Below are 8,311 nucleotides of genomic sequence, written 5' to 3' on the forward strand. Positions count from 1 at the left end.
GCGCCATCTTGCTTTTTATCTCCACTGGCTCCTTGGGAACAGCCTTCCCCAACTTCCTCTTCTCCAGACACCATCGGACCCTCAATGGGGCTCCTCAGACAGCCCTCAGAGCAAGGCCGCTGGCTCTGAGAGAACAAGTGCAGGCCTTGGCTTCCTTGCCTGTCTTCAGATCATCAGCCCACGCTGAGTCCCATGGACACGGAGAGCTACAATCCAGCTTTCCTTCACAAATTAGAGTGTCTGGCAGCTGTCAGTCTGCACTTCCACATGGCATCAACTGGTTGGAGCTGGGGGTCACTCGGGATGTCTCTGTACAGAGTGCAGCCTCCCCTCCCCTTCTCTGCCCTCCCCACAGCAGCTCTACAGTTTGCTGGACCGAATACTTGCACACCCCCCAAACTCGTGTGTTGAAACCCAGTGCCCTGAACAATGGCATTTGAAAATGGGCTTTCAGGAGATAATGCCATTCATGGGGTAGAGCCCTCATGAATGGGGTTAGTGTCCTTATAAGAAAGAGGCCAGAGAGCCTGCTGTCCCCTCTCCACCAGAGGAGGACACTGTTGGAAGTTGGCGGTCTGCAACTGAGAAGAATCCGACTGCACGGGCCCTCCATCTTCGTCCAGCCTCCTGGACTGAGAGAAATAAAGTTCTGTTGTTTATAAGCCATGCAGCTGTGGCAATACGCTGCAGCCGTCTGAGCAGACCAAGACACTGACCAAATAATCAACCTACTCACAGGGGGTAGCTCCTCCTGCTGGGGCCCTCCACAGAGCAGGCCCAGGGAGCACCTCAGAAGCCTCCCCAGCACTTGCCTCAGGGCTGCTCCCAGGATCCCTTGGACCTGATGAAACACTGAAGCTCTCAGCTGCAGCAGGGACTCCACGGTTTTAGGAGGTGCCCATGTGAATCTGAGCTGCCAGCAGATCCTGCCCCAGGGCCCAATGTGTCCCTCTTCTCCTGGGAACCATGTGGACTCTCAAATCCTTTTCTGTTTTAAGGTTTCATTGTTGTCAGTTGTGTTTCCTTAGTGTGTTAGGAATCTCCAGAGAGAGAGAGAGAGAGAGAGAGAGAGGAGGGGGGGGGACCTCTTGCATGATTTGATAAATATCTTGAGTTTTATTTTATTTCAAAGGAGCCTTGCAAGAAATGGATAGAAATTGTACCTCTTTTAGAGATTCTTTGGTTAAAAAAAAAAATCAGCTGTGAGATAAAAGCTACAAGCTAGGAGAAGCAGAATTTACATTTTAATTATAGCACTAAATTGCTTATAGGTGACTTTCAGGAGTTAAGTATTTGGGGAAAGAGAACAATTTCTTGCATTTCTCCCAAAATGACTAGAACTCAGTAAGATTAAATAAGCAGATAGTAGAGTCTTCTTCATGTGGGTTAAAAAACCAACCATTGGGCAAGGACAATGGGTCAGAAAAAGACAGGCGGAAGGGAATTAAAGGACATACTACGTTCAAAGGTAAGTGACAGATAAATTTCTCCATATGGGAACTTCATCCCCACATCACCAGGAACAGGACTAGAATTACTCACAAATGACAGAAAGGAGACAACCTTGAACGATCACACAGCTTGTCCAGGGGGACACAGCCAAGAAGGACAGAAATGAGCCTGACCTTCCAAAGCCTGGGATAGGGACAACTGTGCTCCCCTCCTGGCCTGGCACAGGAGGAGACAGTTGGGCCAAGCTCTGGGCCCAAGAACACCAAGCCAGCACCGTTCCGTTCTGCTAGCCAGAAGCTGTGCCAAGAACAGAACCCGCATGATAGAGCCACAGGACCGCCCAGGGCAAGGTCACCGGCAGAAAGGCCAGCAAAGCGCACAGACCTGGACTGTGCCCGACCACAGACATTTGCTTATTTACAGTCTCGTCCCTGCTCTTTGCAGGTGAGCACTCCATGGAGAAGCGATCCTCCCACCTCAGCTGCCCTGTCTTTGCAGGCCACAGAAAGCAGGTGCCACACAGATGGCTTTGCCTGCTGCTTTTGCAGGACTGAGTCTGCGAGGTGGCCAGTGGCCACAGCACACCACCTGGACTTCCTTTAGCTGGTCCTCCCATTGTAACCATCTGTATACCACCTTGTGCGTCCATCCCAAAGCACTCAGCAGTGGGGGATGGGACGCACAGCTGCTCCCTGGTGTTCTGTCCACACCGAAGCAGCTACCAAACCACTAGGCCTTCAGATTAGGTCTTCACAGTGAGTACCCCAGGAGGATGCCACTTGCAGGAGAAGGTGAGCCCGTGAGGTATGGAGAAGGTATGGCCCGTGAGCACAACCCAAGGAATTTTAGAGGACATGGTTAAGCTGCCCACAGACACTGTCTGGGTCTTTGCACTCTAATCACATTAGAAGTTGCAAGAACGCGATGAAAATGTAATGAATGCAGGCACAGCTTGGTGACCTATTTATCCCTCATGGTGGCAATTCAATTAAACAGGTGCTTGGGAAATTTCCATTTAACTGGTAGCAAGTGCTGTCCTTGACGGGGTCCTTCAAGTTAGGGGTGTTTGGAGCCCAGAATCTTTCCTGACCACTATAGGAGATAAGATGAAAGGGTTAGAGGAGTCGTGCGGGGACATGCCATCCCCTTGCTGGCTCCTAGTCATGAGTCTGTGTGAATGGCCTTGTGGTCTGGCATCACACCTGTTGTGGAGGCCATCTGCAGTCCTTCCTTTCCCTTACCTGGATGGCTTGTGTCATGTAGTGAGCGGCCACCGATCAGCCAGACCCCACTGGGCCACTTAACATACTTGTTCTGGTTTTATTTTCCCAACAACCCCTCCACAATTCCAGTAAGCAGAATGCACCATTCCCCAGGGGACATCGGGTGGGCATCTCAGTACCAGGCTGATGACCACTAGCCCCTTGAACTTCTCTCTGCCTTCTGGGCTCTAGCCACCTCCTCACACCCACATCCACCCAGCCCACGGGGTGTGAATGTTCATCACAAGGCACAACCAGAGCCCAGAGAGCAGTGTCTCCATGTCCATGTGGTTTCAGCTCCCTGGTGCCCAGGAGTGGCCCGAGAGCAGCACAGGGGAGCTGGAGAAGAGGGTGGCAGTGGGCCTCAGCTAGCCCACCCCCATCTGTGAATCTGGATGATATTTAGCGTTATTCAAAGACACAGCCCCAGGTAACCATCAAAGTTAGGCTTCTGCAGAAACTGTGAGAGCCCGGCCTGTGAGGGCCTGCAGGTCTTCTGGGCTTGGGAGGGGACAGACTTGCCCGGGGGGGCGGACGCAGACTCTCTTCTTGGAAGGAGTTGGCCCTCGACCGCAGCTGAATCCTCGTAGGGCATCTCTGGCTCTTAGAACTGACTGCTTTCACAGTTACATCTCCCTTCCTGATACCTTAGGCTGCAGGGACGGTTGTGAAGTCATCTTTACTCAGGTTACAAAATAACCCCAAGTCATAAAAGATGCCAATTATGAAACTCCATCAAATTTTATAGCCAGGTGGAAAGTGACTCCGAGAACAACAGTATAGTAGCACCGCTTTCCCCAAAGAGTTCTCAACCCACCTCTGCGCTTAGGAACTAACAGATTATTGGGAATCTTTCTGTAGATGAAGGAGGAGGAGGAGGAGGAGGAGAATAAAAAGAATCATAATTTGAATATTCCATTCAAAAGAGACAAACCTCACTGTGATAAAAGTATAACCCCCTAAACAGCTGGCAGGACCCAGGAGCTCCGTGCCTCTGTCCTGCACAGGGTGCCACCAGAGGCCCACCTTCATTCGTAGCAGGACCAGACCAAGAGGCCATTGCAGCTCGGCCCCAGGGTCTCCTTCAGGGCAGCCCACGGCCTGTCCTCAGCCCTCCTATCTGCACCGCCTTCAGCGTGGCTGGGGGGTGCCTGGGGCTCACCATCCCCTCTCGCTGGCTTCCCTCTGCCGTGCTGGTGACGTGGAACTCTCTGCTTTTCTCTTCCCCCACTCCTCTTGCCTGCCGTTCTCCTTCATCCTGCAGCTTTAGCCATGGCACCAGGGGGAGAGCTCTGCATGGCAGTACCCTGCCCTGGAGTCTGCCTGATTATCAGCCTCCACCCCAAGGGGCGAGTGTCAGCTCCGCTGATACCACACAACAGTGTGGCACTCAAGGAGAGGAAAGTGGAGCATAGAACCCCCCCAGTTCACCATGCCTCCAAATGGCCCCACGTCCCACTCCTTTTCAGTGCCCTAATTGGAAGAGTTCCCCTGGCAACGCCTTCCCACTCTGTCTGTTTCCAGTTGGTTTCTGGGTTTTCCACTGAAGTCCCTCCGTCTGTGTTCTGTTCGCATCTGCACTGTTCTACCTACTGCACAGGCTGGGACGTCTGCAATCATGTCCTTACTCTCGCTCTGTCTTCTTCAGTTCATGTTCTACACACATTGTTATAAAAGTAATCATCACGAAACCCAGTTTGGGACAGGTCAGTCCCTGCTGAGTGACCACCAATGACGCTCATTTGCTGAGCAGGTTATGTCTCAGCCTGATATGCACATGACAGCTCCTATTACTCTCCTGATAGCTTTATTTTCTTTTTTCATAATTCCTTCATTTACTCCTTCAGTGCCAGGCACCAGGGCTAGCTAAATGCTGGCCATTTGCTGCTTCATTGTGTCGTGAAATATCATCACCACCGGCCAGATGATGCCAAGGTTCCGTTTTGCAGGTGAGAGGAATTAGACCCAGCAACATAAGAGCCTGCAGCAGCCTCCTGCACCCGCCCCATTGCTGTGGGGTTGGCCCCAGCCAACGTCTTCCTGCAGATCATTAACCGCACCGCCACGTGGCTGAACAGGTAGCTGTGGTTATGTGGCTAAACTGGACTTGGGTGGATTCAAGGGCTTCAGGTTAGCTGCAGACTCTCAGGGCCAGTTCAGACCACCTTTGCAGCGATCCTCAGAGCAAGGGTTCCCCCAAGCTCCTTAGGTCACTGGGCCAACATCTTTCAGATGACAATTAAGTCTCCTCCCCTTTAGGGGGTCAGTGGGCAACAGGTACGAATGACAATTGCAGCTTCGTGTCTCCCTTGTGGCACCAGCCAAGGGAGAACCCTGGGTCACCGTCTCCATCAGCACTGAGCACTGTCAGATACCGTCAGGGCAGAGAAAAGCCTCAGAGTACTGTCTAGGAAAGGCAAAGGCCAGTGGGGGAGTGTGGTCTATAAGAGAAAACGCTGATGACAATTTTTTTTTCAATTTTTCTCTCACTTTAGACACCAGTGAAGCAGTGGTTGAAAGATGGTAGTTCACAGCCCAAACATGGACGCCACGTCTTCACAAGGGGCCTTCTTGAAGGAGAATGCATGTCCTCAAACTTCATTGTTTTTACTGTTCCGTGGAATCCAGTGACTGACCTTGGGGACCTTGACTCCTAGGCCTGAGACCCGAGTGCAGCAGCACCCAGTGGCTTCTCCCAGCTCTGCTCACCCAGGAAACCTCAGGAGGCCAGGCTCCCTCCAGGAGGCATCAGGAGTCAGGCCCCGACTCCAGGAACTCACTCCTGGTGGGAGAGTCTCCTGGTACCGAGCAGATGTGGACCAGCCTTGAGACCTTCTGCTGCTTCCAAGCGATACTGCCGTCCTCCTGGGAACCCAGGCTCGTGCTGCTTCTTGGCTCTTGTTGCAGGAGAAGATTTCAGGCAAGAAACAAAACAGAGTAAAAGTACAACAAAGTATGTTGGGAAAGGGAGGGAGGGTCGGTTGTCTCTAAGAGGGGAGTGCAATGGCATGCCCCTTTCTCCTGGTTTTATTGTGGGTCTTAGGGAAGTTTCCCACCTCTGCTTTGGCTCGACAGTAGGATTGCAATCGACTTGTAAGTCCCACTACACATGCTCTTATCTGCAGGTACCCAGGTGAAACCCATGGAGCAAGGATAGGATCAAAATGATATGCTAAGATCTAAAGGCGACTCCCAGTCACCTTGATCCACACGGACCAATGTGTGTATGGCACTAACTGGCACTTGTTGTTTACAGATTATATGACCAGTGGAGTTTGCCTCTAATTGTCCTGTCTTCCTGGGTCCTTGGAACCTTTGGTCTGTGTGAAGGTCACAAGGGTCCAGGTAATTTCAGAAAGGAGTCTTAGGTAAATTGCTTTAGGGTAAATTTCTTTCTAGGAGAAAACAGGTGAAAGCCCAGCACATAGGCTCCATTCATATATCATCCCCCAACAGCATGTGCCTAGGACTTCTGTCCATCTCCCACCTATCACAAGAACTTGGTGTAGAAGATGGCCAAAGAGTAGTTTCTGGAAAGCCCTTTTGAGGTATGTTGACCAATAAGGAGACTCAGACATGCAATTTGAATGAGAGAAGTTTCTAGGCAGAAAGAAGTGAGTCGAGGTCTGCCACGGGAAGCCACGTGGCCTGTGCAGAAGAGCTGACTGTTTAAAGGAGGAGTGAGAGGACAGAAGAGGCCTGAGAGAAGGGGCAGAGGAGCCATGGCCAGCCACAGCACCGGACATACAGTGTATATAAAGTAATCTAATCAGACATGTAGTGTCTATAAGACATATAAAGTGATGTAATCAGAAATATGATAAAAAATAGGAAGCTGTCCTGATGTCACAGTTGCAGGCACACTGGAGCAGCATAGAGACCCTGTGCTTGGCCAGGTGTCTGCAAGTGACAAGCAAGGATTGGGAGGACTCAAGACGACGGTGACACCAGCCTTCAAAACCAGATCTGGCCCTCGCTCGCCCAGTGTTGAAGATAAACACCAGAGAAATGTAGAGGTAAAAAAACAAGTTTTATTTAAGGGATAGAACAGAGAAAGAAAGAGAGAGAGAGAGAGAGAGAGAGAGAGAGAGAGAGAGAGAGACTCCCTTGGAGGGGAGGGGTCCAGAGCTGGTGCCCATGGAGACTGCTTGTCGATTTTAGGTGTCCTTTCCTCTCATGCCTACCTGACCAAAAGTGAGCAAAAGGCCAGAAGGGGGCCATCCAGGGCGTGGGTGCTTGTGTTGGAAAGTGTGATCGTCCAATCCCCCGAGGCTCTTAGCAGCCTCTTAGCAACTGGGGAAAGGGAAGTACTAATTACCCATTTCCTTTTCTTTGATAATTAGCCACCTGTCCATTGTGGCAGTCTCAATGGCTCTGCCGTGAATGGGGGAGAAAGAAGGAAAGTGGGATTGAAGAGGGGGGGTCAGGTCCTCCTTCCATGGATGAGGTTCAAGTGCTGGTGTGATCCTGGGGGACGTGATCACTAGGCCAGGTAAGTGTGTAAGTGTGCGCCTGGAGTGAGAAGGACAGGGACCAGAAATCAGCTCTGAAGACAGGCCCAACAGTGAGAGCCAAGGGCACTGGATGAAATGGGCCCAGTGGTGGGGCCTGAAGAGCTCAGCGAGGCTAGCGGAAGAAATCCAGGCCTGGAAAAGGTGAGTCAAGGCGAGTTCAGGGCAGGGAGACGTAGGGTGAGACCAGTGAGTCCGCAAGGGGGTGTTGCCTTCTCCAAGGTCACGGGAAGACTGAGCCCCGGGAGAGCTGAGAGGAGGCCCAAGGTGGCCAGAACCACACTCAGAGACAGTCTTGAAACTGCTGAGGCTTCTCTAAAGGCCATAGTCAAAGCAAATATATGACAACAATAAAGAAATGTAAATACTTAAACCATTGGTCAACCTCTGCTAGCCTGCCCAGCTAGGACCTTTATGGAGCCAAGGGTCTGGTTAACGGAAAAGGACAGGCGTCGACACCTGCCAGTGTCCCTTCAGGGGGGAGTTTGCCAGAGCCTCACAGAGGCGACGGGGTGCAGAGAAGGCTTTCTAAATCACCCCTCGACAAACTCGTCGACCCTCTTCCTACGCTGCTAATACTGTATCTTGTTCGTCTAACCCCAAGGTGTGGTCATCCAGCACAAGAGAAAAGGAGCCGAACCCATTCTGACTTCACTCTCTTCACTTAAGAGCTGACCCAGAGAGGATGAGACCAACAGGGAAGTGTTTTGTCAAAATGACTGTTTGCATCCCGTCTCCTGTTCCTCATTCTCCTCGTTGCCACCGTCACATATTAGGCACTGACTTTTTAAAAAAACTCTCCTGTGTGATGAGTTTAGAGACAACCCACTAGTATTTCCAAACTCTGGTTTTTTTTGTTTTTTTTATAACTTCCTAGGGATTGAACCCAGGGCCTTAAGGTGCTAGGTAGGCACTATACCACTGAAGGACATCTCCAGCTCCTTTTAACTTTTATTCTTGAGACAATCTCATTAAATTGCCCAGGCTGGCCTCAAACTGGGGATCTTCCTGCCTAAGCTTTCTGAGTTCCTGCCATTAGCCACATGTCTGACTTCTATCTTTTTAAAAATAAAGATACAAACATAA

At 51.0% G+C, this 8,311-nt stretch overlaps 1 long non-coding RNA gene across 2 annotated transcripts; it reads left to right on the top strand.

Moving 5' to 3' along the window:
- Positions 1 to 4,864: 4,864 nt before the first annotated feature.
- LOC124083645 (uncharacterized) lies at positions 4,865 to 8,311 on the top strand. Of its 2 annotated transcripts, none has more exons than XR_006848842.2 (4): positions 4,865 to 4,991; positions 5,210 to 5,667; positions 6,567 to 6,730; positions 7,058 to 8,311. It is a non-coding gene; the product is annotated as an uncharacterized LOC124083645 (long non-coding RNA). The 2 variants fall into 2 exon arrangements; XR_006848845.2 differs by having other exon boundaries at positions 6,573 to 6,730.

Source organism: Marmota monax, unplaced genomic scaffold (assembly GCF_021218885.2).
Source record: "Marmota monax isolate L192 unplaced genomic scaffold, Marmota_monax_Labrador192_F-V1.1 WCK01_AAM20220418_F8-fsc00082, whole genome shotgun sequence".
In the NCBI taxonomy this organism is placed as follows: domain Eukaryota; kingdom Metazoa; phylum Chordata; class Mammalia; order Rodentia; family Sciuridae; genus Marmota; species Marmota monax.